The sequence below is a fragment of the Macrotis lagotis genome, chromosome X (genome assembly GCF_037893015.1).
Source record: "Macrotis lagotis isolate mMagLag1 chromosome X, bilby.v1.9.chrom.fasta, whole genome shotgun sequence".
NCBI classification, from domain to species: Eukaryota; Metazoa; Chordata; class Mammalia; order Peramelemorphia; family Peramelidae; genus Macrotis; species Macrotis lagotis.
The window spans coordinates 418,628,426-418,656,316 of NC_133666.1; the positions used below are offsets into that span (position 1 = coordinate 418,628,426).

At 37.6% G+C, this 27,891-nt stretch overlaps 1 pseudogene; it reads left to right on the plus strand.

The window, feature by feature from the left end:
• LOC141499204 (rab GDP dissociation inhibitor beta-like) overlaps positions 1 to 15,270 on the plus strand; it is a 29,387-nt pseudogene extending 14,117 nt beyond the window's left edge.
• Positions 15,271 to 27,891: the final 12,621 nt, after the last annotated feature.

The window sequence follows — 27,891 nt, forward strand, 5'->3', positions numbered from 1 at the left end:
AAGAATCCTGGAGTATTAATTTAAGGAATCTTGACTGACTACTTGGAGTTCTGACACCCTGTTCTGGTATATGGCCCATTTACTCCAAATCACCCTGAGGAAGTGATGATAGAAGGTGATTTGAAATGTTAATGGGCAACAGGTTTCTTCCTGAATATGTCTGGCTGCTACTAGAAATCATGTAAATTTTTACAGGCTTAGATTCCCGGGAATAAAGCCAAAAATATGCTTTCAAGGCACCAGTGACCCACATTACTATATCATTCTGTCTTTGCCTTGAATCCATATTGTAATAATCAATGCCGGGGCTCTTACCCCCTCATGAATGTTGCAAAAGTCATTCCAATAACTTTCACATCTTAAAATGACTCATGTTCTGTGTCAGTATGGTAGGCATAGGTCATTGTAGGGTAAGAGTTTTGTTTACTTTTTAAATTAGGTTGTTTTTAAAAAAATTAACAAAAACTTATTTTTCCTCCTTCCCATACCTCTCAATGGAGAACTTTCTAGCATTCATTTCCCTCTTTAGCTGGAAAGGCTCTTCAGCCTGGGTTTTGATATAGTCCTGGAATATGTTTAGAATCGTGATATGTAGAGAAAAGGGCAGATGGTGCTTTTTTGGGCCGAGGAAAAAAACAAATGAACTTGGAAAACTGCAAACTGTGAAGTCAAAAACTGCTCTCAATCACAGAGCATATCAGATCCATCATGCCTCCTGGTGGTGTTCTGTTCCACTACACTTCCATACACCTAATGCTGTCTTAATCTTATAGCAACAGAATGAATGGCTTCATATTAGGAAATGCTGAAACTTGAAAAGTATCATTAGGTAGTAAAGATAGACTAAGGAAGAAAAAAAATGACAAAAATGATTTAATATGTGTAGAAGGGAAATGTTTAATAAATGAAATGTTTGTTAGTTTTCTATTTTTAAATCTGATCTGGAATTTTGTCTATGGGTGAGATGTTGGTTGGTGTTGTTCAATCAGTTCAGTCATGTTCAACTCTTCATTACCCTATTTGGTATTTTCCTGGCAAAGATCCAGAGGTAATTTGCTATTTCCTTCTCCAGCTCATTTTGCAGATGAAGAAACTGAGGCAAACAAGACTAAGTGACTTGCCTTAATACAAAGCTAGTGTCTGAGGCCAGATATGAACTCAGGAACTCTACTATGCCCTGAAATTCAGGTATATCTGTTGTTATTTAGTTGTGTCTGATGCTTTATGATCCCATTTGAAATTTTCTTGGCAGAGATATTAGAATGGTTTGCTGTTCCCTTCTTCAGCTCCTTTTACAGATGAGGAAACAGGCAAATTATGTTATGTGACATACCCAGGGGCACATAACTAACCACATAACTATCTGAGGCTTGACTCAGGGAGATAAGTCTTCCTGACTCCAAGCTTAGCACTCTATTTACTGTGCCACCTATTAGCCCTATTGGGGGGGGGGGACTTCTAGTGTAGAAGCTAGTGCTAGATCATCCATTAATCCTGTCCCTTAGATCTTGGTTGATTGGGTACTGACTTGATGTCTTTCTATTGGTATATAAGCAACTAAATGGCACAATGGGTAGGGTATTGAAGCTAGGGTCATGAAGACCTAAGTTCAAATCCATCTTCAGAAGCTTACTAGCTTGTGGTCTTAGAGCACAAGTCGTTTAAGCTCTGACTCAGTTTCTTTTTCAATAAGATGAGAATAATGATAGAAGCACTTACCTTCCAAGGTTGTGTGAAGATTGTAGGAAATAATCATTGTAAAGAGCTTACTAATTTTTTTACTAATTTTACTTATTTTTAAATTTTTTAAAAAGATTTTATTTATTTTGGGTTTTATAATTTTTCGCCTAATCTTACTTCCCTCCCCTCACCCCCCCCCCCCCACAGAAGGCAATTTGCCAGTCTTTACATTGTTTCCATGGTATACATTGATCCAAATTGAATGTGATGAGAGAGAAATCACATCCTTAAGGAAGAAACATAAAGTATAAGAGATAGCAAGATTAGACAATAAGATATCAGTTTTTTTCTAAATTAAAGGTAATAGTTCCTTGGTCTTTGTTCAAACTCCACAGTTCTTTCTCTGGATACAGATGGTATTCTCCATTGCAGAGAGCCCCAAATTGTTCCTGTTTGTTGTACTGATGGAATGAGCAAGTCCATCAAGGTTGATCATCTCCCTCATGTTGCTGTTAGGGTGTACAGTGTTTTTCTGACTCTGCTCATCTTGTTCAGCATCAGTTCATGCAAATCCTTCCAAGCTTCCCTGAATTTCCATCCCTCCTGGTTTCTAATAGAACAATAGTGTTCCATGACATACATATACCACAATTTGCTAAGCCATTCATCAATTGAAGGACATTTACTTGATTTCCAATTCTTTGTTACCACAAACAGGGCTGCTATGAATATTTTTGTACAAGTGATGTTTTACTCTTTTTCATCATCTCTTCAGGGTATAGATCCAGTAGTGGTATTGCTGGATCACATTTTTGTTGCCCTTTGAGCATAGTTCCAAATTGCTCTCCAGAAAGGTTGGATGAGTTCACAGTTCCACCAACAATGCATTAGTGTCCCAGATTTCCCACATCCCCTTCCAACATTGATCCTTGTCCTTTCTGGCATATTGGCCAGTTTGAGAGGTGTGAAGTGGTACCCCAGAGAGAGCTTACTACTTTAAATGTAAAGTGCCTGACATATTAAATGCTGCATTAATGTTAGTTTTTATTATTATAAATATATTATATTATTATAAATATATTATAAATATATTATAAATAAAATGAAATTATAAATGAAATACATATATATGTATTATAATGCTAATTGTTGTTTGTGAAATCCAGGATTTGAACTCAGGTCTTCTTGACTGCCAGGCCCAGAAGTCTTTCTACTATGCTGTCTACTTGACCAAATTCCTTCATGTATCCTTCTCTTCTCCTTCCTCTGTGAGCTTTTTCATCTGATCGTTGAACTTTTCTTATGAACTTATCCTTTTCTATTTTACATTATACTTCATGTGCTATGTATTATGTGTGTATTATCACTACTAGATTTCAAGTATCTTTATATCAAGGACTATGTTTCATTTATCTTTCTATCTCACCTTAGTGTCTAACTGCCAGATAGGAAGAAGCTAGGCAATGATGATAATTAATTCTTCTTATTCCAATGTCAATGCTTAATTTATTGAATTCCCTTTGCCTCAGTTAATTAAAATGCAAAATGTGGGGGTAAGAGTCTAGATTACCTCAAAAAATATCAATTTTTTTTTACAAATGAAGATCTTAGATAAGTGTTTGTCGAATAGGATGAAGATACAAAGTCCTCATGATGAAGCTTAAAATGTTTTGGGGTATGGTCTAGTCTTAAGTTTGAATGTGTGACAAAATCATGACAAGGCACAATTGTGAATCACAAGAATTTAGGGAACAATGTTTATTTATGAATTACTGTGGTTAACAGAAGTTAAGAGAGAGAACAGGGGATAAGCAGCAGCTACAACAGTTGCCATGAGGGGATAAGTAGTAAGGAAAGTTAGAGGAGCTTGAGAGTTTATCTTAGGGATCTTGCTCCTGTGAGTGGAGCTAGCCTCCCTAAGGAAGATGAGCAACTGAACTGAGTAAAGAATGAACTTTTAAAGGGAAGGGAGGATGAAGTAATTAGGTATAAGTTGATGGGGACAAGTAACTCTGACAGAGATGAGGTAAGGGGGATATGTAGATGAGGGGTATAACTCAAAAAGAAAAGTAATTGAGGACACAAAGATGAGAGAGGGTAGTTCAAAGACTTAATCCTTTCAGGTTAGGGTAAGGTTCCATTGTTTCATTGATTTGGGGTTTGTCTTGCCTGAGGGCAGGGTTTTACTGAGTCCTTGCCAGGGAGGGGCAAGGTACTTTACTAAAAAGTTTAAGGACCTCATCTCATAGCTTGGACAATGGGATATGGGTCAGTGTTAATGTTAAGCAAGCCTAGAGGTTTACTATTTGACAAAGCTGGCTCAGAGGGAACAGATTAGTTATAGAACATATTTTTTCTATTATTTCTTCTATTATACTCAGACTGGCATTTTTATAAATGCCATTATTATCAGTCCAATCACAATTGGGCTACCCTTTATTTTCCAGGCTTATTCCCTTTCAGGCACTCTACATTTCAGCTAAACTAACTGTCTAGCTATCCCTTGAATCCGATGTTCTTTTTCCTTCCAAACTCTTTGCCCAGCTGTTAACCCTATCCATATTGCTTTCCTAATCTCTGCCTCTTTGAATTTCTAGCTTTCTTCAAAGCATAATGAGGTACATCTTACACAGTCTTCTTGATTAGTTGACAAAGCTTTTTCTTCAAATTACCTTATATTCATTTATCTGGATACATTTATTCATCCCCCAAATGGAAGCTAACCTCCTTGAGAATTGGGATATTGGAGGAATTTCCTCTACCAATCCAAATTAGTAGTTTCTCTTCAACTGACAGTCTCAGAGAGTTTTTTGGGAACTGATAGATTATAGGGCTTGTTCAGGATCACATATTCAGTTATGGTTGAATAAAAATTTAAATCCAACTCTTCTGGACTCAGGCCAGGGAGGGATGTGGAAAGAAGAAAAAATGTATGTTAAATACATGTTTCCAGAAGCTAAATGGCATAGTAGAGTTTCTGAATTCAAATCTGACCTCAGACACTAGCTTTGTATTTGGGCAAGTCACTTAGTCTTGTTTGCCCCAGTTTCTTTATCTGTAAAATGAGCTGGGGAAAGAAATAGCAAGCCACCTCTGGATCTTTGCCAAGAAAATACCAAATGGGGTCATGAAGAGTTGGACATAACTGAACTGACTGAACAACACCAACCAACATCTCACCCTAGGGCATTTTCTAGGCAGCTGTCTTTGCTATTAGGTACTTCTAATGTTGAAAATTGTCAGCTTGCTTTGCTACAGAGTTTGAAAGCAAAATTCAATGTTATAGCAAATGAATTATAATAATTTTATGAATTCAGAGTATGAACTAGCTCCAGGTTGCTTGGCTTTTTTACTTGACAAGTATATTTAAAAATAGTTCCAATATATTATATTTATTCCTAAAACCTCAAAATCCCATCACAGACAATGATATAAGGAAAGATATGGCCAAACCATAGCCTGATGAATGTGGGAGCTGATGTGGGCATATATATATATAAATTCATACTAAAAATAAATGGAAATACTACTTATCTACGAGCTTATGTCTCCATACTTTGAACCTTTTAGTTCCCTGAGTTATTTCAGGGACAGTTGTGAACTCTTTGAACAGTGTTATTTGTCCATCTTCTGGATCTAGTTGACTCAATCCTTGTGACCTTTGTTCTCCCCTTAATTTTCCCTGTATTCATTGTCAGAGGTTTTGGTCACTGGCCCAGACAAGTTAATCCCATTCTATGTTCCCCTGGTGAATGAGGTTTGATAATGGAATTCTAGTGGTTAGCATGTACTGTCATACCAACACTAACAAACACACACTAGCTAACTAATATTTGGAGAAGATTCATAATAATTGGTTACCTGATCAACCAGTGTCCATTGAAAGCACCCAAGGAGTTCAGAAGATTTCTCTGAATCACAATGAATTATATAATGGACTTTCATGGAACAACATATGAAGTATAGTTAAAAGAACATAAGATCTGAAGCTGAAAACCTGAATTTGAATTCAAATTCTGCCATGACCTGTGCTACTTTGACCATACCGTTATGGGGATATAGGGACTGTAGTATTTAGGAATAGGGAAATAGCTCAAAACAACTTGTATATCTCTGTAGTCTCCATTATACTACTTCACTTGTGTTTGGGCTCCCAGTGCACTTGTGCTTAAACTATTTATAGGTAAAAAGTCATTTCTGCTTTCTGGCTCCCTCTACACTTATTTTCCCTGATTGGTACAGATTAAGCTGTTAAGTCAGAAATTTAGGACCAGTGACATTATATTCAGTTTTAAATAGCCAACATGAAGGACCATCCATTGAGAAATGCAAAACTTTGATATTAATTCAAACTGAAACCCAACACTTCTCTTTCCCTTCCCCTAGTTCTTTCATATCACTTCAAATGAGTGGTAATAATTGTTGTTTTGAAATGGATAATTTATTATTGATAACCAAGGTGATCATAGGGACTCTTATCTATGCATAGTATTTCTAACTAATGCTTACAGGTAAAAGCAATGCCTCTAGTTATAAAGATTTTTGGTTGTTTCTGGTTGTATAAAAGCACCTTTTCAGTCAGGAATGCCAGAAATAAACCTCTGGGGAGAGATATATGCTTTAACTAAAGAAAAAAGAGATTCATGGACTATCTTTTCAAAACAAAGTTTTTAAGTCACAAGTATGAAAGGTACATGAATATCACTGGATCATTAGTTTCCTAGGAACATAGGGAAGCTTTTCTACAATCTTCCATGGCTTGGTTTGCATGAGATAACATCCTTTCATCTTGTAGATTTAGAACTGAAAAGAAGTGTAGAGATCTAGTTCATCTAGCTGATCCATGAAGAAACTGAGGCCCAAAGCAATAAAGTTACTTGACCAAGGTCAGAGTTGTTAAGTATAGTAAAGTGTCTTTGGATTTCAGATCTAGTGTTTTCCCTACTATATCTTATATTTCCTTATGCTTCTTCCTTTTGGCAGGAGTCATTCTGTAGGAAATAGGTTTGCCTTAAGGAAAAACTGAAATAGATAACTCCTTTCCTTTCCCCTCTTCTCCTTCTATTTCTTGCTGAGATCTTAAACTTTCTATGTTTTCCATCTTCTGTTTCTAGGGTGGATGGTAGAGGGGGCACAGGCCTATCTAAAATGTCAAACTGTGCAAGTAATTCTGGGCCAGTTGACTGAGAGAATGCCATGGCTGAAAAGGCAGATTCTGTTTTGATGACTATTATACAGTGAAGGAATAGAATTTCTAGATTTCATGCATTTTTTTGGACATTGCACAAAGAATCTGTTATCTGCTTGGGGATGAGTAGGAATGGATGGAGGAGATGGAATTCTTGATTTCTAGCCAAATTTTCATTTTTTTTCTTTTTGGAAATCAGAATCCTCAGAAACTCTGATATTTACTGACTATAGCAACAGAGGAGGTAAATGGAAATGAAATGTACTAGGGATGACTTAGGCAAAAGTATAGAGAATTGACCTTTACCTTAGCCTCTCTTTCCTACTATTTCCATCTTTAATTCTCCTGCATAGGTTTTCATGGTCTTCATTTCTATCTATTAGAGAGGTTCGCCCAATAATAAAATAGAAGAATTTGCCACTGTCCTGCCTAACCTTCTCATGCCCCATGTCCTTCTCATGTTCTCATGTCCCATTTATATCTATATAATTACAGTGGATGTGTCTAATGGATTGTCCTGTTCAGTCATTTATTAACCCTTGTTAACCCATGAATGAAGTTTTATTTTAGCATTTGTGATAAACCCCAAGAAGATATGAAATTCATCTGGTAAACTGGCAAAGATGACAAAAATTACAATCAATGTTGGAGAGTTTGTGAACAGTCAGAACACCAGTGAAATATTGGTTGAGCTGTGATTAGCCATTCTGGAAAGCAATTTGGAATTAAGTTACTGAAATATCTGTACCCTTTGGTACAGAGATCTTACTGCTTGGCATTCACCAAAGGCAATCAGTGATTAAAAAGAAAGGTCTCATATACCCCCCCAAATATTCATAATATTTCCATTTTCTTCCAACAGATAATTGAAATAAAACAGATAGCCTTGGATTGGATAGTAGATAAAAAGTTGTGATAACATGGATATACCAGGAATATACATGACTATAAGATGCAAAAAATATGAAAAATTCAGAGAAGTATGGGAAAATAAGCAAAGTAAAATAACTAGAAAAAAGAAAACAATATTCTTAATGACTTTGACAATGTAAATGGAAACAAGAAGAACGATTGACTTTAAATGCTATGAAATTATAATGACCAAGTTTTGCCTCAAATGAGGGATATGGGAATGTACCCCTCTCTCTCTTCTTTGCACAGCTGGAGCACTATGGTTGAAGAATACTATATATAACATTAGATTTGGATGAGACATTGGTAATTCTACTGAAATTTCTCCCTGATTTTTTAAAAATTCTTTGTCATAAAGTATATTTCTTTAGATAGTATAGAAGGAGAATTATTTTAGGAAATATAGGTACATAAGAGTAAAAAAAACTATTATAAATATGTAAAAAAATTAAAGATGAAAAATCCCTTACTAAGACAAACTCCTTGTTAATGTGTAGTTTTCTTGCCTTGCCCTGGTATTTATTGGCCTTTTAATATCACATGGATGCCTAATTATTGATTCATACAAGATTTGAACACCCTAACCAAACCCTTGTAGTGACCTTTTAATAGGATTGTATAGGCTAGAAGTCAAGAGACTGAGAGAAACTTTTCAGACACCTAAGGGCTTCATTTCCTGGAGGGCAGTTTACCCAATAATGCAACTCCTCCAAGGATCCATTTTACATGAAGGATGACATTGGATGAAGCCAGAGTAATGAGGCAAATCAAAGAGTTTCAGGAACACAGACCAGAAGACTGTGATAGAAGGCAGAGCTGGGCAGAAGTTCATGGACCAAGTCAAGGATCTGAAACCAAGGAACAACTCACTGAGCCACAAACTTGGACCTGTCCTTCACAGGTACTTTTAAGTTATGAAGAACTTGTAGATCTAGGAGAGGATGGGTTAACTTTATCTATTATCTCCTAGGACTCTCCCTTGAAAAGGTGGAAGGGCTCATCCAGAATAGAACTAGGTGGTGCAATGGATAGAATCTCAGCAGTTGGAGACAGGAAGATCCAGGTTCAAATCTCATCTCAGTCACTTAGCCTCTGTTTTCTTCTATTTCCTTGTCTGTAAAATAGGGATAAGAGCACCCTTACCTTTGTGAAGATCAGACAAGATAATTGTAAAATGCTTAGCACAGTGTCTAGCACATAGTAAGCATTATATAAATGTTATCTTTTATTATTGATAGATTTGGATGGCACCCTAGGTATCTAGGGATGTATGGATTTCTAGTGGGGAGGATTGCTTGACTTTTTTGGCAACTCTAAGTTCATTTCCCCTTACAAAGGGTAGATCTACCCATGATAGTTCTATAAATAATAGAAATTACCAGTATCCTTATGGAGACCAGAAAGGTTTGCTTGACTCTCTGGTGGCACCAAGTTCTTTTTTGCTTGTGGGGAGCTCAGGGAAGGAGTCATGCTTTGATTGTTTGCAGGATCCAATAAGATTTCTTTGCATTTATTATTTGGGTTAAATACTGACTGTCTGTCCTATAATGAATGTTTGTTAGAATGCTTGTGTAGGAATCATGGGCAGCTAGGTGACACTGTGGATAAAGCAACACAGATCTCAGTCACAAAGATCTGAGTTCAAATGTCACCCCAGACATTTACTAGCTGTGTGATCCTGGGCAAATCATTTAACCCTGTTTGCCTTAGTTCTTCATCTGTAAAATGAGCAGGAGATAGAAATGGCAAAGCACTCCAGTATCTTTGCCAAGAAAACCCCAAATGGGATCACCAAAAGTTAGACCAACTGAATAAAAACAGTTGGAGCAAAGTCTTATTTCCCTTTTGCTAAAGACATGCAAATACAAATCACATTTGGGTAGATTTAGGGGAAACATTGAGCAGAGACATCATTGAAGTTCCCAAGTTTGAAACCTGTCCATTTAAGTCTAGAGCTTTGATTCAGAGCCATGGGTTCCAAGGGAATTTAGTGGAGTAAAAAAGCTGAATTTGGAGACGTAAGACCTGCATTTGATTACTGATTATGCTGCACATTATCTGTATGAACTTAGAAAAGTCTCTTAACTTATCTGAACCTAGGTTTCCACATCCATAAAATGGTGATAATGATGCTTGTACTACCTGCCCCACAGGGCAAATGAAATAGTGTGTGTATAAAATGCCTTGTAAACCACAAAACACTAAATAAATATGAGCATTAGGCATGAGAAAATCCTACAAAAGTGCGATGTGGATGCTGGAATCAAATGAACAGCTTCTTGAAAAATAGTGCTTTTCTTCCCTAAAGTTTTATTATGACCACACTAAATCTTTTCTTAGTTCTGTAATTTGAGCTAGAAAATAATAGTTCTCCTCAATTTACATAACTTTCCTCCGCCCCCAACTTTTCAAAATTTCTCCAACTATATGACTTCTATGGTACCTAATTCTAATCCTCTAAAAAAGAATTGCATTTGGCTGCCTTAAGATGGGATAAAAAAAAAAATTAGATCTACTCAGAGCAGTTTGTTTAAAGGTGACTGGGAAAAGCATCTTCTCACTTCCTGACTTTTGTGCATTGAAGTTCTTGCTCACAGTGTTGCATTAACCCTGATTTGTAGCCTGAATGAAAATATTGGCAACTTTCTGATCTGCTTTTCATTCTTGAATTCAAGCTGGTAAAGAGGCCAGGAATTCCCAAGCTTTCCCAAGGATTTGAGGAGAAACACTAGGACTTATTTTTCACTTCCATCCATCTGCAGACCAAGTGTGCATTAGTCAAAGGCAAGCTATGAATTAGGCTTTGTGAGAATTTCTGGAAAGATACCCCAGCTCATGGGACAGGGAAAAGTGACAGCAGCAGTGACATCTGTGGAGCTGTTAGCCCCGGTCACTATCAGGAGCAAAATGTGTTTGTACATCATTTATGAGAGCAATTCAGCCAGGAAGAGAATAGGCCTTTTGACATCAGCAGAGACCAGGACTGCCTTACAATGGGAAGTCTGTTGGTCAAAGGGAAGACTGTTTAATGAACTGAGAGATGAGGGGCTAGCTCTGGCCATCTGTAGCCAAGGTTATTAGAGTAATTCATTAATGTAACTCATTCCCCATGACCACATTACCTTTTCTAGGGAGGGATTACAATAATACATTTCTTTTTCAAAATGGAATCCATGAAATTCTGAAGCTGGAATGTTTTAAGTTTTAAAATGGAATCTGAAGACATCATTTAAACTCTTGATCATGATATTGAAGATCCTCTACATCTTGGATCCAACCAACCATTTCTTCTTTCTTTCAACCTATTCACTTTTACTTGTCCTATGTTCTAAACATATTAAACTATTCTTTGTCTCCTTTGGAGTAGAGGAGAATAGACTTATAGATAGAAAAGACTTTACAGATAATCTAGTCCCATCCTCCAACCTCATATAGTCCTTCCCTCTTTTGTCTCTGTATCTCTTGCTCACACAGCATCCCCCACAATCCCCTTGAGGGTTCTCCAGCTTGTTCTCCCATTTCTACCTTAAAAGCTCATTTTTTTTTGTATCATACCTTCCATAACCTCCCCATTTCCACCAAGCTGAAAGTGATCTTTCTCTTTTCAAATTTCTTCACAGCAGTTTCCCTCACTTCTCCTGTATCAGAGTTATTTGTAGAGATGTTGACTCTATGGGTCCTTATACTAATCCTCCTTTTGGACTAATACTTTGGGTAAAGAAAGTATGACTACTATACACCTGTAGGAGTTTAGGAATAGCCTTGAGGGGTGGGGGTATTCTTTTTTCTTTTACATTATAAATGCAGAATCATGTTAATCATATTTACATATTAGTCATTTGTTAAAGAAGAATCAGGACAGAAGGGAATTATGAGAAAGAAAAAATGAAAATAATATGTTTTGATCTGTATTCAGATTCCATAGTTCTTTCTTTGGAAATAGATAACATTTTCCATCACAATTCTTTTTTTTTTCTTTTAGGTTTTTGCAAGGCAAATGGGGTTAAGTGGCTTTCCCAAGGTCACATAGCTAGGTAATTATTAAGTGTCTGAGATCAGATTTGAACTCAGGTCCTCCTGACTCCAGGGCTGGTGATCTATCCACTGCACCACCTAGCCGCTCCCATCACAATTCTTTTAAAATTGTCTTTGATTATTCTATTGCTGAAATGATCTAAGTTTATCATTGTTGGTTATCACACAATGTTGCTGTTACTATGTGCAATGTTCTTCTGACTCTGTTCACTTCACTCATCATCAGTTCATGTAAATCTTTTCCAGGATTTTCTGAAATCCACTTGCTCATGATTTCTTACAGAAAAATAGTTCTTCATTACATTCATATACCACAAATTGCTTAGTCATTCCCCAATTGATGAAGATTCCCTCCACTTCCAATTTTTTGTTACCACAAAAAGAGCTGCTTTAAATATATCTGTATATGTATGTTTGGGTTATTATTCTATTGCTATAATTATGAGTGAGTTCCCTTCCCTATTATGATGGGCTAATTATTAATGTATTAGTCAGACTTAATTAGCTTTTAGAAAGATGTATTTATTAAGAGTGCATAGTGAAGCTCAGTAGTATACTTCCCTACAAGGACATACAAGGAACTATAGGAAAATGAGCTCAAACTTAGCACATGTGGCAAAGGGGGAACTCAAGCTTCTTATTTTGCTAGAAATCTTCTCTTCTACTTTGTAGGGGGCACTCATGAAGTTTTGTGTGGCAAGGTATAACCTGTGGGGGCTCCTATCTTAAATTTGCTTTTCATCACACTTCCTGTCTGTTCTCAACTACCAATATAAATACTGCTGCCATCAGCTGCTGCTGGGATGCTGATTTTCATCAAATCCTTTGGCCAGGATAGGGAAGAAAAGATCCAGGCTGAGGCTAAAACTCCTCTTCCACTTACTGCTTTCTTCTCAGGGAGAGATCTTTCTCTCCTCTCCTCTGCTAAACATTCATATTTTTGATTTCCACTAGCTAATAGTTTGACACAGATCCTAGTTGGAAAAGACGTACTGTTGCATCTAGGGAGGTGTTCACACAGAGTAAACAACTTGAATTTGATGAATATCAACAAAAAGTGGAATTGGGATGATTTTGACTTCATCCTCACATGTAAATTTTTTTTTTTGGTTTTTGCAAGGCAATTGGGTTAAGTGACTTGTCCAAAGTCACACAGCTAGATAATTATCAAGTGTCTGAGGTCCAATTTGAACTCAGGTCATCCTGACTCTAGGGCCAGTGCTCTATCCAATGCACCTACTAGATGCCCCCTGAATTTCCTCATTTAAAGGGAGAAGGGAAGGTGGGCTGGCCAGGAAGACAAGATATACCTTTAGAAACCAGATCCCTCAGAATTTAGTATAAGCATGCTATAGGGAATGCCATCATCTAGAAATTCATCTTATCCGCTGGAAGAAGTTGAAAGGTTAAAAGACAAAGAGAAGAGAAGGAATGAAGAGTAAGAAATGCCTGTCGGAAGAATCTTCCCTGATTCACCTTATAGTTTATAGATATTAAGGTTTTCCCTTCCCTTTCTGTGAGAAAAAGTTTGGACTTTTTTTTTTTTTTAGGTTTTTTGCAAGGCAAATAGGGTTAAGTGGCTTGCCCAAGGCCACACAGCTAGGTAATTATTAAGTGTCTGAGACCCGATTTGAACCCAGGTACTCCTGACTCCAGGGCTGGTGCTTTATCCACTGGGCCACATAGCTGGCCCCCCCCCCCCCCCCCCAAAAAAAAGTTTGGACTTGATATTGCTACTCAAGCCTGCCTTGGATACACCTCACAATGGGCCGTCCTCACACTGCAGCTGTTTCAGGTTCTGAAGCCTCAGCGTTTCTATGGTGAATAGATTCCTGAAAACTCAATGTTATTATGTCAAGTGGCAATAGTGACCTTAGTCATTCTAGGGTCAAGTTAACTCACCAGGAGCTGCTGCCCTACAGTGGACAATAGGCTAACAGCAGCAGTAAAGAGCCAGAATACAGAACTAGGACCAGACAAGACTTTCAATCTTTGATATGGAGACTTAGAAGGCTATTTGACTTGGGTCATAGATATTGGGATCACTTATTATTATGCTTTTATGATTTTTATCCTGTGGTCCTATTTTATTTACTCTCCTATAGGGTAACAGCATTTGATTAATATAGTGACTGGTCATGAGGAAGAAGATTAGAGGGAACAGGGGATCAGAGATTTAATTTAAGAAAATTTGATCTTGTGAAGAGGTCATGTGGCATCTGGGATAGAGAGTGAGTCTTAAACTCAGGGAGAACTTAGTTTGTCATTCTGGGCAAGATGCTTAAACCTTTGGTATCTCTGGGTATTTTCTAATACTATAAGTTGTAGGGAAGTTGCCGACTCTTCACTGTCCTATAGTTGCCTATACCAATGAAACCACAGAGACAGGTCTGATCCCTATGATCCTGAAGTGTATGATAGGAACCTGAATGCAGTGGCTTGTTGTGCTTTTATTTAACTGTGAGCTCCTAGAGGACAAAATTTATATCATAGCAACTTTTGTGTGCCTGGGACCTACCTTGATCATACTCCCTTAATAAAACTTCTAATTATGGTTCATTAGAAAGGACTTTTGTTGTTGTTTTGTCATGTCTGATTCTTGGTGACCCAATTTTGGGGTTTTCATGGTGTAGATACTGAACTGATTTGCCCTTTCCTTCTCCAGATCATTTTACAATGAGGAAACTGATGGAAACAGGGTTCAGTGACTTTCTCATAATCACAACTGGGTCTGAATTTGAAGATGATTCTTCCTGATTCAGATCAGGTATTCTATCTACTGTGTCACTTAGCTGCTCCAGAAGGGATTTTCAGGATCAATTGATCCAACTCCTATTTTTTTTTTATAGATGGAGGCCCTGAGGCACAGAAAGGTGAAGTGAATTGCCCAATATCTCACAGTTTGTAAGTTGCAGAGTCAGTCTGCAGAGTTGGAGACAAGACTCCAGGTCCAGGGCTTCTGAATAGAACTGAATTGTATAAATGTCAGATATTATGATCTTATTACTAAGTGATCCTGAAAAGTAATCTCATTTGTGGCTCTGGGGCCAATAACTATAAAGGCTTTTGCTGATATTGGGTAGCAATTTTCTCTTGAAGATTTCCAAGCATTTGATGAAATCGAAACTCCTTAACTATTTGTTAACAATCAGGTAGGGGCAAGTAGGTGTGGTCAGCTGTCAGACAGGAACATTGAAGCACAAGGATGATAATAGTTTAAACTAGACCCAGGAGTACATTAGAGGTGAAGTACAATTTTGGGTTGCACCTACTAGAGGACAAAAAAGACACAGAAGACACAGAAGCCTTTCTGTAGCTTTCCTGGCAGACTCTTTCATCTGTGTTAGGACACAGGTGGCAACATCGTGATTCCCGGCATAACCTTGCCAGCTCCAATGATAATCTCAGTTGGAACTCTGCACAGCAGCACATCCCAGGCCAACTCATATGCCTGAGTGTAATTAATTCTGAGGTTTTAAGAGCAGTCTGTGATTTATTACTTCCATCGTAAAGAAATCCCTGTAATCCGGAACTGATTATCTTCCATTTCCAACAGCTATAATTTACAATTTCATTTTTTCTCTTCCCATTCCCCAATTTTCTCTTCTCCCTGTCCCCCCCACGCATTGTACCATTTAGAAGAAGAATCTTTAGCCTTTTTTTCTGATATAGATTCCCTTGGCAATATGGTGAAGCCTATGGACTTCTGAGGAGGACTTCAGAATAATATTTTTAAAAAGCATAAATAAAATACAAAGGATGAAAATCAATCATATTGAAGTGCATTTATCATTTTTTTTAAGTTCATGGACTCTACATTAAGAATTTCTGACTTGGAGTAAATGGTCACCCTCTTTTTTTTCAGCTTACTTGTATTCTGGCTGTATTATTGATCAATGAGAGGAACTGGTCATGAAAAAATAGTCTGAGGATCATGACATCAAATACAAGAGCCAAATGAGACCCCAGAGGCTTTCTCATTCAATTCCCTGATTTTTTAATGGAGAAAATAGAAGCCCACAGAAGTTGTATTGTTATTTTATATTGTATTATGTTACATTTTATTATATTATAATTATATTATAATCAGTGTCAGATTACATGGGTAATAAATGTTCCAAGGAGATACTGTCTCTAGAGTTAGCACTGAGGACAAATATTGCTCCCTTTATGACTTTGAGTATGCCATTTAAACCTGGTTTCAGTTTCTTGATCTCTTAAATGAGTGTGTTGGATTAGAAGGCTCTGAGATTTCTTTGAATTCTATATCCGTGATCCAGGGGTTCCAGAGTGAGTGCATGCTCTCTCTGTCTCTGTCTCTGTCTTTCTTCTTCCCTTCCATCCCTAGAAGTGATAGGTGGCTCAGTAGATAGAGCATTGGGACTCAATTTAGGAAGATCAGAGTTCAAGTTTGGCTTTGGACACTTGCTAGCTATGTAATCCTGGGAAAGTTATATAACCCAGTTTGCCTCTGTTTCCACAACTATAAAATGGGGAGAATTAAAGTTCCTGTCTGCCAGAGTTATGAGGACCAAATGGGATAATTTTTGTAAAACATGTAACAATTTGTGTGAAATATTATTACCAAATTTTATTATCTCTAGTAACATATCTCTGATCCTACCACTTGTAGCACAATCCTATCTTTCTGTGGCATCAGTTCAGATGACTTCAACAAAAATTCAGTAAATGAAGACACAGCTGACAGGTCAGTCAAGCTAGCCTAGCTGAAGCAGCAAGAAGCCCTGTGGGAGATTCAGACATTGGACAGATTAGTAAAACCTCTGCCATCACCTTGACAACCACCTCCACTCAGACCCTGATGGAGATAATCCAGGGTCCCGATCCCTAGAGCCCTGGAAATAGCAATGTCATTCAGATCACTAGCCCTGCTTAGGTGGCCCTGCAGCCAACACCAACCAATGGCCAAATGCCAACTACAGGCAAGCCCAAGTGGCTCTGTAAATATCAGTATCAGTCAGGGTCGTTTTGTAGCCCAGACTCTCATTTTGGAGATGGATCTGGCATCTACTTCTGAAATCACCATGCTCCCTTCCCTAGACCAGTAATCCTGCTTACAGCTCAGCACTCATAGCCCTCATCCAGGAAAACAAGGAATTCTTGGGGAAAAGAGTCAGCCAGATATTCACACCCATGCCAAACAACTGCTATCCACAGGGAAGACACCTCAGACTAGTTAAGAAATAAGGTACCCCGAAGTAAAGATAAGAGTATTTATCAACCCAGTGAAAAGCACCACAACTTTTATCATGTCTTTTTATATCTTGTGGGAGACAACTCAAGATGCTGAGCCTAAGAATCCAAGGAATTAGCTGGGCTGTCTGCAATCCACAAAATTAATTTTTGTGGACCCGATAACTGCTTCTTTAGGTTTTATAGATCCTGTAACCATAGCTCCTAAAGATCCAGAAAAGCAAGTTCTTGTTGGTAAAGTCTTTGGCATTGTCATATAGTTCAACATTAGAAACAGATACATAGTTTTATAAGAGGAAATGATAGTAAATAAGATGTATTACCACTTGCTTTGATACTGCACACCAAGCATCATGAGTCATTCAAACTGACTGATATAGAACTGAGATCTTCTAAATGTGCTGTTGCCTGTTGTAGAATGGGAGTTCCTTGAAAGGAGGGATTGTCTTACATTTTTTTTTTAGTTTTTGGAATGCAATGGGGTTAAGTGACTTGCCCAAGACCACACAGCTAGGTAATTATTAAGTGTCTGAGGTTGGATTTGAACTCAGGCACTCCTGATTCCAGGGTCGGTGCTCCATCCATTGTGCCACCTAGCCATCCCTTGTCTTACATTTCTGATTGTATTCCTAGTCTTTAACAAAGTACTTTGCCCTTAGGTTTGGTTTTTTTTTTTTTTTTTATTTTTCAAGGCAATAGGTCTTAAGTGGCTTGCTCAAGGCCACACGGCTAGGTAATTATTAAGTGTCTGAGTTTGGATTTGAACCCAGGTACTCCTGACTCCAAGGCCACTACTCTATTCACTGCACCACCTAGCCCCTCCTGCCCTTAGGATTTAATAATGGTTTTTTTTGGTGCGAAAGCAGTCAATATTTTTTATATAATACAATACAAATATAAACTGCATTTCTGCCTCACTCTTTCTTTTTCTTTTTTCTTTTCTTTTTTCCTTTTAGGTTTTTTTGCAAGGCAATGAATGGAATTAAGTGGCTAGTCCTAAACCATACAGTGAGGTAATTATTAGGTTTCTGAGGCTGGATTTGAACTCGGGTTCTCTAGGGCTGCTGCTCTATTCACTGCATCACCTAGCCACCCCACCACTCCTTTTTAAATTGATTTTTCTTTGACATGAAAAATCTTACCTGTTTGGAAACCATTCCTGGGGCAGTTTGCAAAAAGAAAAAACTGCAAATTATCAATAATTATGACAAAATGCTCCAACTTTTAAAAAAAGAAATGCAAATTAAAACAATTCTGAACATTCACTTTACACTTATAGCATCGAGTAAGATGACAAAGGAGAGGCACAATAATGTACTTTTGGTGGAGTTCTGTATTTGTCTAAAGTTTTGAAAAATAATTTGGAATTAAGCTAAAATGTTACTGACTTTGACTCAGTGATAACATTGGCATATAACCCAAGAAGGGCAAAGTTAGAGGAAAAAGTCTCAAGTAAAAAAAATATCGATAGCAACACTTTTTTGTAGAACTAAAAACTGCAAACAAAATATTCTTTGAAACTTATAGGATATGAAAGCAATGAAATATATTTGTGCTATAAACAAAGAATATGAAGAAGAGAAATTTGAAAAGGCTTGTACATATTAATAATAGAGAAAAAGTAAGCAGAAACAGGAAAATAGTTCACAAAACAAGCATAATATAAAGGTACCCAACATTTATAGAATTCAAAACTCTGATCTTTGTATTATACAACTGTGACTTGAGAGAACTGGTAATCCTTTCTTTCTTTCTTCCTTCCTTCCTTCCTTCCTTCCTTCCTTCCTTTCTTTCTTTCCTTTTCTTTTTGGCAAGGCAATGGGGTTAAGTGGCTTGCCCAAGGCCACACAATTAGGTAATTATTAAGTGTGTGAGGACAGATTTGAACTCAGGTACTCCTGACTCCAAGACTGGTACTCTATCCACTGTGCCACCTGGCTGCCCTGTAATCCTTTCTTTTGGCAGAATGGAATGAGGGATCATTTTTATACATGCCTAGTGGTTTTTTTTTCTGTATTGTATTTATTTATCGCAGGGGAAAGATATACTGGGGTAAGGGGAACCACTGGAAAGTAACTGTTGTAAATGAGTGTCGACATTTTAAAAGACATAAAAAAACTACTTCTAATGCTCAGCACTCTGATGTTTTGGTGAAATAGAATAGATAATTGAGATATGGGTTTTCTTCTGTTTGCTCTATTCTGTCTGACTGGTCTGGCATTGCTGGAAGACTGGACATCATCATTAAAGGGCATATGGCCTCCTTTGAACATCCTCATGCCTAGAGGAGGTCCCAGAGGCATCATTTCGGGAGTGGGTGCCCATCATACTAAGGTGAGAAGGTAGTATCACAGGTCCTCCTAGTGGAGGAACTGAGAATAGATTGAGAGGAATACTTTGCTGAAATGCAGTGGTTGTTTTATCACTCTGACTCTGGACTTGCTTTTCTATCCATTTTTGATGTCTCAAATTCTTTTTGTGTTTTTCCTTATTGCAGTGTGTCTTCATTACTAAAGGGCAATCTTGAATAAGGTATGTATCTCAGGAGACACGGTAAAACTTGGACCAGATCTTCTGAAGCCTACTTGTTATTTCTATCTGCGAAGTCAATCTTCTAGCTCCGAATCACACTTTGAACACCATTGTTATTTATCCTGTGCAAGATATCTTCAGAATAGACTTGCTGTGCTCCATACATACTTCAATGTATTCTCAAAGAAGTTGTCCACATAGAAAGATAATTTCAGGATGTTCTTGTCTAACAGATAAAATGAGACTGGCTCTTCAGATACTCGGGAAGGATCCTAAAGAATGAACTGCATCTCAGCCACAAGAAGATAAGGGCACACTGCTGAGGACTGGCTGGAGTGCCTGTAGACTAGAGACAGACAGACACACACACACACACACACACACACACACACTCTCAAAGAGACAGAGATACATAAAGACACAGAGACCAAAGATAGACAGTGACAGAGACAGACCAAGACATCTAGAGACACAGAGAAGTGTGTGTGTATGTGTGTGTGTGTGTGTGTGTGTGTGTGTGTGTGTAAAGAGAGAGAGAGATGAAGATAATAAGAGACAAATGGGGGGAGGGGGGAAGGGAGAGAAGGAGAGAGGGTGGGGAAGAAGGAGAGAAGGGGGGGGAATGAGAGAGGGAGAGAGGGAAGAGGGAGAGAGAGGCAGGGAGAGAGGGAAGAAGGAGAGAGAGAGGGAGGGAGGGAGGGAGGGAGAAAGATAGGGGGAAAGAGAGAGCGAGAGAGAAAGAGAGAGAGAGAGGAAAAAGTGTTGGTCAGGGGATCAAACAAATGCTTTCTAATTCATTCTTATGGTTTCAATTTAGGAAAATTTAACTAGGACCAGTTACACTATCTGATACCTGAGCGCCACCTATCAGGTGTCAGATTCACAAGTGAAGGCATCAAGCTCTTCAGAGAGGTTGAAGTCAAGTGGTTGGGGAGTCTGACCTCTATCCAAACTTGCCCGGGTGATTGAGATTTCCCCTATCACACCACTCTGAGTTTTTATTCCTTTAAGTTCAAGAGACCTCTTAAAAAGGCATATCATAATTACTGATATTTCTATAAACCTTTTAGGTTTGCAAAGCTCTTTTTGTACACTGTCATACTTTAATACATAATCAACCACTAGAATTTGATGCACATTTATTACAAGAGATTGGCAACTAAATAGAACAGTAAATTTTAGGGAATGAGACATTATGAGTCAATGAGTAAAAAATATCATTAAGTGCTTACTATGGGTAAGGTAATATTCTAAGCTCTAGGGATAGAAATAGAAAATCAAGACAGTCCTTGCTCTCCAGGATCTCATATTCCAATATGGGGAAATCTAGGGGAAATTCACACATGAAATTTCAGGTCCATGTTAGATGGAAAGAGCCAAGTGGGCCTTACAATACAGCAGAAAAATAGATGGCAATGCATTCTTATTAGTGGCATTTCCATTGATAAATATAATAAATTCTGATAGAAAAGATAGAGGCAAAGGTCCACAAAAAACTTCAGGGAAGGGCCTGGATTAATATTGAACTAATTTGTTCAGGGTGAAGGAAATGGTGCAGTTGTGTTCAATAAAAGACAATGATTGTCTCATAAAGATGGAATTCAATCCATTTTCCCACTTTCCATTTGGTTGATTACAGACCCCTTGAGGTCAGGAAAAATTTCCTACAATTTTGTCTTGGTTTGTTTTTGTTATTGTTTCTCATTTTTAATCCACTTTTATCTTGAATTTATCAAACAACAAGTAAATGGGCATTTCCATTTCTGAAAGAATATGAGTTCCTAGCAGCAGGAAACTCATGTTTCTATCTTTGTATCCCCAGTACTTAGCATAAACATAATAAGCCCTTAATACATGTTTGTATTTATATTGACATTTGTTGTTCAGTCATACCTGACTCTTTATGAACCCATGAACCAGATTGTCCATGGTATTAGTGTGGTTTTTCATTTCTTTCTCCAGCAGATTAAACTATTTGATGACTAAGTGGCGCTCCATTTTTGTCTCAGCATCAACCTTGAAGTAATAGGGTAGATACTGATGAGATGTACCATCATAAAAATTTGAACCTATATTATAGAAGGACTCCAGAAGACAAAGTGGAAAAGGAAAAGTAGAGGAGGAGAGAGATTTAGTAAGCCTAGGTCATAGTTTACTATGGGGCAGGGATATGATAACCAGCATGCATTGCCTTCACTCCCTCTCTGTCTTTAACATGATCCATATTCTGATCTTATATCATTCCATAGTGGTCTAAATCCTTAGGCCAAGAGGCAAAAAATGGCAGTTTAGTGTAATAAGGCAGCAGTCCCTGGAAGAAGAAAGTGATAGTCAACAGAATCTTTAGAGGTAGCATCATAGAAACAAGGAAAGGGAGAAGTCTCAAAAGAGGGCATCACTCTGCCACTATTGTTAGCTGGGATGAAGATCTGACTATCCTTTCACATCTGGTATAGTATATGGGAAGGTATGGAAAAGGGAAAGCCAGGGATCCCAAAGACAAACTGTCTCCTTTACAACATTCCTTTGCAGTTAGACCATAGGATCATGGATTTAGAATTAGGAAGAATCTCAGAGAACATCAGATTCAATTTCCTTCATTTACAGATGAGGAAAAAGAGGCCTACAGATGTTTAGTAAGTTGTCCAGGTTCGCAAAGCTAGTAAATATCTGAGGTAGGATTCAAACTCAGGTCTTCCTGACTCTAAATCCTATACTGTAGCCATCACACTAGTGTTATTGAGTATATTAAAAATCAGAATAAAAGTTCTGCCCTAATCTTAGAATCATTCACTTGCAGAGTTTGAAGTTTGTTTAAGCATTCACTCCCCACCCAAAACATAAATCAGCAGCAAATGATGTTTATATTGGCCCTGCCTATCATCAACAATTTTCCAAATATTTAAGTCTGATAATTTGTAAAACAATCTTTCTATTAAAAAATAATTTTGTTCATTTAGTTCTTGGGTTTCTTTTGGCATGTGTATTTCCAGGTGTTTATACTGTCTAGAGTTATTTTAAAGGACATATTTTAAATTATTTCTTCTTGCAAAGTTTTGTTTGTGACATAGGAATATTCTGCTTCTTTAGTAAATGACACATCTGAACAGTTAAATGACAAGTGAGCATTCAAGAAGGTAGATTAGAGTTTCTTCCACAAATGTGCTTGAAGAAGAATTTAACTTTTTTTATTCCCCATTTACTTCTCTGACCAGATGATTTATTGATATGCTATTGTCCTCAGGACAATTTCTTTCTCCACTCAATATGTCCCTAATTTCCTAATGAAGTGAGGCTTCCTGTCTTTCCACTATAGTACAGTAGCAGTCTGCCCCAAATTGCTTTCAGCTGGGAACATTTTGTGGCTGCCCCACGGTTGGCTTCTTTCTGCTAATAGACCCCAGGCAGGGCTCACTCAGAACATTAGGAAACTGTCCCTGTCATCAGGGATTAATAGCTGCAAAGTAGTAACAAAGTAGCCCATGACCTGGAGATGAAAGCAAGTTCAGTCTAAGACTTATCAAGGAAGAAATATGTCTTACACAATAATTCTCGTATTTTCAAAATTTGTTTTGACTTTGTAATTATGTTTGACCTGTTGGAAAAAAATATCAGATGATAGTTATGGATGATGATGTTTTGGAGTTTGCCAGGTAAATATTTATTTCAAGTTTCAAACACTGTTTCATCTAATCACCCCCATGTTTTATTGGGAATTTTTCAACTTTCCTATTTTTGAAAAATACTTTGTGTATCATTAAGTAGCTGGCTGACCCAAATGAGTCATGATGGAGGAGTGCCAGATATTGCCTCACATTCCCTGCTTGCTCAAAAAAGGTCAGTTTGGTGCCAACAGCAGGAGTTCCTGCTGACAATGTCTCTTTACATATATGCAATACTGAACTCCTCTTTAGAAGTTGAATGACCAAATGTTCAATGACTTAGACCCAGTGGCCTCTGAAGATCCGGGCAAAACTCAAGAAAAGGCAAAGTGGTATATGGTTAAAACAATGGACTTGGACTCAGGAAGACCTGAAATTGAATCCTGACCGAGATACTTAGTAAACTATGTAGCATCTCTGCAATGAAGGGTTTGGACTAATGATTTCTAAGTTTCTTTCTAATTCTAAGATTAAGGCTTTGGAAATCAGAGCAAAGTTCTTATAATCCATTTTTCATTTGATATCACAAAACAGCAAGGCAGAGGCAGTAAACAAAGGCATGTGGTGAATGGAGAAATTCCACCTTTGATATTTATGGCACGACTATTAGGAATAGACTTTGATTTGTTATGCAACTGTCTGGCAACTGTCTCCTGAGTGAGGAGAAGGTGTGGATAACACCCTGCCACCATAAAAGAAGACTTTGGGTGAGACAAGCTGTTGTTTGATGATTCCTGGTGCTTTTCTGACCCTTATGTTTCCTGACTGACTGTGCCTACTATCCTCTCTACCTTTGATAACTACTATGATGTCTGATTCCTGATTCTTGCTTTGCCTCCTGAATTTGTTAGTGCCAACTGAACTCTTTATCTCTTCTTGACCTTGTGTTGTATATCAGTTCTCTTCTTTCCCAAATCCTATTCTTGTAGGGCATAGAAAATTATATTTTTAAAAGGGTCATTAATTGAAGTTGGACTAAAAATTGAGACCACAGAAAATATACAGGAGGTCAGGATAACCACAGTCTTCTCCCCTCTAGCATATAGACTATGTTCATCTCTTTCTAGATAGTAAATACTCTTTCCTTCTAGAGTATAAATCATAAATTACCTTCCTTTAGATCTTCCTGGTCTTCTCTCCTAAACACCCATTTATGTAAAACTCTTTTTGGTTTTGTTGAGTCCTGCCCTCTTGGGCTTTTTTGGACTCACTCCCTCTTTCTGAAGGTTGTCTGAGATTGTGTTTTTCCTTTTACCATGCTAAGCACTTGGGGATACAAAGAAAGGTAAAAGACATGAGACAACACACCAATAACTGTAGACATGTTATAAATAAGGCTAAATTGGTAGTAACCAATAAGGGAAGGCACTAGAATTGAGAGAGGTTGGCAAGCTTGGAGTAGAAGGTGGGATTTTGGCCGACACTGGAAGGAATCCAGGGGAACAAATGAGGAAGAAGAGATGTGGAGGGAGAACATTCCATGCATGGGGGGGGGGGGGAACGCTTTTGCTGCTCATTTTATTTCATGTAGGATTTGTGAAGAAAAAAGTCCAGTCCAGTTGTCACTTCTTTCTTGCAGCTGTTTGTAATATCACTAGATGGATGTAATTTTACCATCTTTCCCCTCCCCCATTTTTTTCTGTTGCTCTTTTGTCATTTGCCATATTTGACCATATGTTGCTCTAACTCCTGGGCTTGTGTTTTCCCCCCCCACCCCATTAAATTAGAAGAGGTGGCTTAGCGGATAGAGCTCTGAACCTGGAGTTAGGAAGATCTGAGTTCAAATTTGACCTCAGGGATTTAGTAGTTATTGTGACTCTGGACACGTCATTTAACTTCTGTTTGGTTTCATCCACTGGAGAAGGAAATGGCAAACCACTCCAATTAAGTTTGCCAAGAAAACCTCTTCTGGAATCAGGCAGAGTTAAGTCTCAACACCAACTAGATTAGAAACTCTTTGAGGATTGGAACTGTGGTTTTTTTCCTTTTTTTTTTACCCTGTATCTATTTCTTCCACATAGTCATAGTAGGAATTCAGAGTATCTGATGAATGGGCAAAAGGAAACATTTATAGTGTTGAAATGATGAATGGTTTTAAGGAGTAGGGAGGGCTCAGATCATTTTTTAAGTACAATGACCTCTGTTACCTTGTAATAAGTATGAAATCTCCTTTTAACAAGTATGAAGACATTTGCTAGCCCTCCAAATGTCTTTTTTCATCTTGGTTTTATCTACTTCCAACTGCATTTTCCTCCCCAATATTCAGCTCTTGATTATTAACTGAAAACAAATGTGGCAGATGAATTATATAATTTGGAAATTAGCTAGGTCCTTTGTTCTGTCTCCTTTTTATGACAGGAATCTTCCCTTGCTATACTTTCCTCTAGACTGAGTAAATGCTTACTTCTTGCTTATTGGAATTTATTGAATTATATTGAATTGATGGACAGGGAGAATGAATAGAAATGAAACTCAAGCCAATTGTTTTTTAGCTAACATGTTGGGCAGAAGGGAGGTTGGATAAAATGGGATTTTAAAAATTCAATTGTGTGTTCTTTATTGGTACATTTTTCTCTTTTCTTTCCCTCAGAGAATTTTACCAGTGTTAAAGTTTTAAGTATCAGTCCCATGCTCATGGTTCCTTTATCTATTCTCCTAAAAGTCACCTTTCACAAAAGTTCCATTATGTATCTTAAATTCCTGTTGAATATTCCTTCAGCCTTTATCCCTATTTGTTTCACTTTACAGTAGAGTATTTTTAATTTGGTAAACTGCCTCAAAGTTAAATTGACTCTGTAGCTTTCCATTTGGATTTCTGCCCCAGCACCTTTGATGCAACATCAGAGACCTCAAACTGATTCCTTTTCCTGACTTTCTTATTTTCTTTTTTTTTAAATTTATTTTTATTACATATATTATTTGAGTGTTACAAATTTCCCCCCAATCTTGCTTCCCTCCCCCCATGGAAAGCACTCTGTCAGTCTTTACTTTGTTTCCATGTTGTACCTTGATCCAAATTGGGTGTGATGAGAGAGAAATCATATCCTTAAAGAAGAGAAGAGAAGTCTAAGAGGTAACAAGATCAGACTAAGATATCTGTTTTTTTCTAAATTAAAGGGAATAGTCCTTGCACTTTGTTCAAACTCCACAGCTCCTTATCTGGATACAGATGGCACTCTCCTTTGCAGACAGCCCAATATTGTTCCCGATTGTTGCACTGATGGAATGAGCAAGTCCTTCAAGGTTGAACATCACTCCCATGTTGCTGTTGGGGTGTACAGTGTTTTTCTGGTTCTGCTCATCTCATTCAGCATCAGTTCATGCAAATCCCTCCAGGCTTCCCTGAAATCCTGTCCCTCCTGGTTTCTAATAGAACAATAGTGTTCCATGGCATACATATACCACAGTTCGCTAAGCCATTCCCCAATTGAAGGACATTTACTTGATTTCCAATTCTTTGCCACCACAAACAGGGCTGCTATAAATATTTTTGTACAAGTAATGTTTTTACCCTTTTTCATCATCTCTTCAGGGTATAGACCCAGTAGTGGTATTTCTGGGTCAAAGGGTATGCACATTTTTGTTGCCCTTTGGGCATAGTTCCAAATAGCACTCCAGAAGGGTTGGATGAGTTCACAGCTCCACCAACAGTGTAATAGTGTCCCAGATTTCCCACAACACATCCAACAATAATCATTATACTTCCTGGTCATATTGGCCACTCTGAGAGGTGTGAGGTGGTACCTCAGAGAAGCTTTAATTTGCATTTCTCTAATAATTAATGATTTAGAGCATTTTTTTCATATGGCTATGGATTGCTTTGATCTCCTCATCTGTAAATTGCCTTTGCATATCCTTTGACCATTTGTCAATTGGGGAATGGCTTTTTGTTTTAAAAATATGACTCAGTTCTCTGTATATTTTAGAAGTGAGTCCTTTGTCAGAATCATTAGTTGTAAAGATTGTTTCCCAATTTACTACATTTCTTTTGATTTTGGTTATATTGTTTTTATCTGTGCAAAAGCTTTTTAATTTAATATAATCAAAATCATCTAATTGGTTTTTGGTGATGTTCTCCAACTCTTCCTTAGTCATAACCTGCTCCCCTTTCCATAGATCTGACAGGTAGACTAGTCCTTGATCTTCTAATTTGCTTATAGTATTCTTTTTTTATGTCTATGTCCTGTAACCATTTGGATCTTATCTTGATAAAGGGTGTTAGGTGTTGGTCTAATCTAAGTTTCTTCCATACTAACTTCCATTTATCCCAGCAGTTTTTATCAAAGAGGGAGTTTTTATCCCAGTGGCCGGACTCTTTGGGTTTATCAAACAGCAGATTACTATAATCATCTCCTGCTTTTACACCTAGTCTATTCCACTGGTCCACCACTCTATTTCTTAGCCAATACCAAACAGTTTTGATGACTGATGCTTTATAATATAATTTTAGATCAGATAGGGCTAAGCCACCTTCTTTTGCACTTTTTTTCATTATGACTTTTTTTATTTTCACCAATGATGCTATCACTTCCTCAATCAACCTGGGAGGGTGTTAGAAGTTTTCCCCTCCTGATTCCCATCTAATCTGTCCTCAATCATCATAAATTCTTCTAAATGTCTCTTATTTTCACTCTTTCCTTTCCATTTCATAGCCATGACAATATAGAC